Source organism: Phyllostomus discolor, chromosome 6 (assembly GCF_004126475.2).
Source record: "Phyllostomus discolor isolate MPI-MPIP mPhyDis1 chromosome 6, mPhyDis1.pri.v3, whole genome shotgun sequence".
NCBI classification, from domain to species: domain Eukaryota; kingdom Metazoa; phylum Chordata; class Mammalia; order Chiroptera; family Phyllostomidae; genus Phyllostomus; species Phyllostomus discolor.
The window spans coordinates 87,675,416-87,681,021 of record NC_040908.2 but is presented as its reverse complement, the minus strand read 5'-3'; the positions used below and the strand labels follow the sequence as shown (position 1 = coordinate 87,681,021).

General features: G+C 42.0%; 1 pseudogene; it reads right to left on the bottom strand.

Moving 5' to 3' along the window:
- Positions 1-365: 365 nt before the first annotated feature.
- LOC118500985 lies at positions 366-2,501 on the bottom strand (annotated as a pseudogene).
- Positions 2,502-5,606: the final 3,105 nt, after the last annotated feature.

Here is a 5,606-nt window from a genome sequence, read left to right as displayed (position 1 = left end):
AGATTGTGAAAGGGACACTTGTTTATGGTATAAAACAAGCCGAGCAAGAAGGCAGAGTGTTGCCTTGTTTGACCTCTACTGGAAATGTGCTCACTGAGTTGCTGAAATTTTTCACCACTCTGAGTCTATGTGTAAGCGATTGTGAAAGCACCACATCAATTTTGGGTTATAGATAAATTGTAGCAAGTAGGTAAATTTGCAAATGTGGCATCTGTGAATAGTAAGGATTGATGTACGTATTTTCTAATTTAAACAAGGGCTTTCAGGAACATCTATAAAGGACACATGGACAAAACCAAAGTGGGGTAAGATTGAGGGTGGGAGGGGGGATGGCTGGGATGCGAGGAGTGGTAGAGGGAAAATGGAGACAACGGTGCTTAAACTACAATAAAAAAGAAAAAAAATCTTTTATTCATATAAAATTATTATTTCCATGATTTAGGATAAAGCAAACATACTTCCTTGAGTCTGTTATTTTAGGTAATTGTATCATTTGAATATTTGCCTACATGCTTGTTGGAAGCTTCTGTAGTCTTTTCTTGGTAGAAATTCCAGCTTTTCTGAATGTTTTTCTTTCCTTCATGTATTCTATTTTGCATTTTTCAGAGAAAGCAGGATCATTATAGTAAGCAGTTAGACATTTCTTTTAATGCAGAATTTTCTTTCTGGTGTTTTACTACCATAAGGATTCCAGACTCCTTGCAGCATTTGATAAAATCTTGAACTTGCTCAGAACATCTCTCTTGGGCCTTTTCTCTCATTATTTTAGGGATTAGAACATCTTTTTTGACATGTCTGAGATGCTGCTCTGCTCAGTCAAGCACCATCTCAACGACAGAGGCTGTATGTATTTTTGACAGTGTGAACACCATATCTCTTCACTCCTGAATGAATCTCTTCAGAGTAAAGACATTCTCCAACATAACTGTATTACTATTATGCCACTCAGGAAAACTAACCCTGATCCAATAATGCTATCTAATATGCAGTTTTTATTCAAATATTTCTAATTTTTCTCAAGACTTGTAAGAGCTACTTTTAGGAAACCAGAATCCAAACAAGATTCATCCACACATTGTGTTTAGTTATGTGTCTTTGTTTCCTTTAATGTAAAAAAGTCTCCCATCTCTTTTTTTAAATGACAGTGACACTTTTGCAAAGTCCAAGCCAGTTGTCTCTTAGAATGCCCCACATTCTAAATGTGTCTGAGTGCTTCCTCATGATCCAGTCCTGGTGAGACCTTTTGGCAAGATGGCTGCACAGGTGATGCTATGCACTTCTCTTCACATGCCAGAAGAGGTCACGATGCCAGTTTGTGCCTCTACTGGTGAGGATGAGTGGAGTCGTAGGTTAAGAGGATGCCCTATAGATTTTAAAGCACAGTTCTGGGTGATGTAGAGGCTGTGCTGTCAGTTGCAAGAGAGGGAGCTTGAGTCCCCAAGGAGAGGAGACAGGGCCAGGAATCACAGTTGTGATGAATGGGGCAGATAGGCAAGAAGTCCCAGCCCTGATGAACAGCCATCTCCCTCTGAGCCTTCAGCTGGCCCAGAGCACAAAAAAACACAGTGTCAGTGTCTGGGGGCTGACTTTTTATTTTCAGTGAAATTGGGACAAAGTTCCTTTAGGATAGATATAATTTCTTTTGAGCCTTAGGCTCGAAATTAGAACTTTCTAAGTAGTTAGGCAGTTGTTACAGATAGTAACAAAAGGCAGAATAGCTAATGCCTAACATAGTGTTTTCTATGCCAGTGCCACTAGATGATTTAATATTTAATATGATTGCGGTCAAATCGAGTCGGAACAGAACAAGCCTGAAGCATTTCTAGCATCGTAGCCAAGTGGCCAGGAGCCCAAAGTGATATAACCATGGTTTACTCACCAGCCTTGAGAGTAACCTTAGGGGCTAGTTGAACTCTCAGACACCACTTGGTATTTCCTAACAATAATCTGTAATGCATTTGGGAAGCCCATTGAATCATCCAATTAAGTCATGTTTTCCGAGGGGCCCTAATGCAGAAATCCTGCCAATGACTTTGTCAGAGTGGAGCAGAACCCCCTTCACTTTATAAGGCAGTTTCGGTCACTTGCTTGTAAAACAAGGTCCACTCTCAGTCATTCATTTGGTTCTCACCAAGAATCAAATATATAGCCCTGTGCTGTATCCTGGGCTGATGTACTATTCCCATATGCCGATGAGAAAGCTGAAGCACACAGAAGTTCAATGACTTGGGCAAAGTCATAAAAAGAATTGAATGTATGCCATGAACCCAGGCCTTGACTGCCCAGTCAGCTGTCCTTCCTACTGTGGCTTTGGGAGTGGCAAGTCATTAATTGTTCAGGAGATGCCCCATGAACCATTGCCAGTTTGAGTTTCTAGGTTGGACTCCAGCAGTCCTTGTCTGATCAGAGAGAAGGGCTGTGTGGTTAGACTGGTCTGAAGGCATCCACTAAGGCTCCTTTTTTTTTTAATTTAAAGATTTTATTTATTTATTTTTAGAGAGAGGTGAAGGGATGGTGAAAGAGAGGGAGAGAAACATCAATGTGTGGTTGCCTCTCTTGAGCTCCCTACTGGGGACCTGGCCTATAACCCAGGCATGTGCCCTAACTGGGAATTGAACCAGGGACCCTATGGTTTGCAAGCCGGTGCTCAATTTACTGAGCTACACCAGCCAGGGCATCTATTAAGGCTCTTTAATGACTCTCCACAAGGTCTGGAGGACTCACTCCATTGTCCCACCTAAAATGATCCCATAGCTAAGAGGTTAAGACCACTGGCTTGGAATTGGACTAAGATTGGAACTCCAGCTCTGCTTCTTACTCATATGTGACCTTGAGATCATTATTTGATCTTGCGCAGTGTGCAGTCTTCTCATTGTAAAATATGGATAACCCTAGGACCTACCACTAGGTCCTATTATTGATGAAGACTGAGTTATTCAATGAAAAGTACTTAAGATCATTGATTAGCTATTATTATATAATGTGTTTAGTGAGCACTCAATAAATAGACATTGTGGTGGCACTGGCACTTTTTCATAAATAGTGGCTGCTATTTGCAGATGGTGTCGCTGAACACTGCAGGTATTTCGTGACAGTGCTCAGAGGGGCTTCTACACTTCCCTAAGTATAGAAGCACGTGGTTTGCACTTATGATGGCTTCCATGAGATAATTTTCCATCTTGTCATTAACATGCATTGAGGTAAAGTGCTAGATCAGTAGAGGTAAGAGAAATGTTTCTTGCCTTCTTGGTACTTATAGTCTGACTCAGGTAGCAGGTAGAGATGTGAGCTATAAAAATCCATGCATAAAAGGTAGAAGTTAGATAGGATAATGTTGGCCAGTGAAGAGGGTTTGGTACCCTTGGGGTATGGAGAATGAGGGGAAAGGATAGCAAGAAGCAGGGCAGCAGAACAAAGTCCAGGGCAGGGGTCCTACATTTATATTAAGCCATTCTTACACCCTCCTTACTGACCATTGAAGAAAGAGCCAATTCAGTAACAGATGCCAAATTAGTATAACTTTCAGGACCTTTCAGATCTCTCTGCCCTCAAGGTGGTGTCTCCTTGTATGTCATTCTCAGAGGGTCCAGGCTGCTGGTGTGGATATTAGTCAGAGACAGATACACATGGGTCATGGCAGCTCCATTCATCTATTTATCTGTCTGTGCACCAGCCTATTAATTTATCTGCCCACCCAATTATTTATCTTCTTGTTAATCATCTATCTGTCCTCATGTTTGTCCATTTATCCATCTCTTCATCCACCTGTGTAGGTCCATCCACTGACCCATCTATCAGTTCAATCATCCACCTATCCACCATCTAGCTCTGTGTCCACCTGTCTTTTCCATATTTCTATTTTCCATCTCACTCTACAAAAGATTTGCCGTGGATTGCAAAAAACTCACACCATAATAAAAAACAAGCAAATGCACACACAGAGGATTGGAAAAGTGCAGTAAGCCAAGACAAAGAGAAACGGGAATATGGAAATGAAACTTAGATGTTGAAAGGGCACAACTGGCTGCTGCTGTAGTTGAGCCACAAACTGTCTCTTAGTTAGTTTTATATTTATCTTCACCAAAGTGGGGACAATCTGTCATGTGTTCCAGGGAATTAAACCTTTTTGTTGTTTCCAGTTCAAAAAAGACTTTGTGTCATCAGACTTCCTTCAGTTTCTGAGGAGAAGCAGTTGTCTGGTGACTCCAAACAGTGGCTTCTAAATCAGACAGGCCTGAGTTCAAATCCCGTGTCCATTACTCAGCAAATGCATGACCTTGGGCAAGTCACTGAGTCTCTCTGAGCCTTACTTTCCTCATCTGTAAACATGGGATAAGCATAGTGTCCTGTCACAAAGGGCAGCAGCCAGAATTAAGATCAAGTATACATAGGGTTAAAAGGTACAGGATGCATAGTTAGCCTTCAATAGGTGGCAGCAATGATTACTTTTGAACAGTCTGTTGAATGTGGCAGGCTAGTGACATTCACTCAGCTTCTGCATGTAGAAACCATGGGAAGAGTCAAGGCCAGAGTGCCCGTGCCTGGCATAGTGCCTGTTAGCCCTAGTTAGGGAAGATACTCTCATTCCCCTGATCTCTCCTGTCAGTTAGCAATTTGATTTTTCCCTTTTCCCCAAGGTCCAGGAGAATGGGAGGGCTTTATCAAACTGCTCTGACGCTATGACTCCAGTTGGAAAGGAGAGACTTAGCAAGCCACTGAGACTCTCCTAATCTTCCAGTGCCATCCCTTTGCATTTACAGATGATTAATTACATAGGAGACAAAGCCAGCATCTCTCTCCTTGGCTGGGATTCCTTCTATCCCTCCAGCCTCTTATAGCTGACAGTAATTCACTATTAACCTTGCAGTTTGCCTGGGTTGGATTTGTACCGACTGAGTCTGTATATCCCAAATATGAGTTGAGCTATTTATCCTTGGGTATCAAAGAATAGCAGGCAGGGGCAAGCAGTAGGTGGTGTGGCTTATTCTATCTGAGAGCAAGAACCCATATCTTGGTTGTAAGTATGTAAATTTGTGTGTGAGGGAGGGTAGGATGAGAGTAGAACCATTTCATTTTGTTTTTGCTTTTAAGTACTATACAAATGGTCTTTGGAATCCTCTGGCAGCTGGTGGACTTTGATTCAGCTAGCAATGAATTATATCCTCCAGTTGGTGTAAAATTACAAATATCTTCAAGATGTTCTGTGCTCTGGAAAAGGGCCTCCAACTCATGTTGGCTCTTTAGGCTGCCCTGTCTAGAGCAGAATGCAGTACCTCTCTCTCTAGAGAGAGGAAATAGGAAAGTGGGCAGAAGGGACCCACAACAGAGAGATCAGAGAAGAGTATGAGTCAGGACAGCCTTTGCCAAATACGGGTACATAGGGAGGGGAAGGCAGGTTCTGTAGGTGACAGCCACTCAAATTAGTGTATGGGAGCAGCTGTGTGGTCACCAGCACTCAGGAGAATGGACAAAGCCTCTGTCATCTATGCAGCAAATATTTACCAAGTATCCCCGTATAGGAATAGAAAACAGAATATATTGTCACCAGAGCAATACCAAGACATATAGAGGCTCCCGAGATTTAGTTATTCATTTAACAAATATGT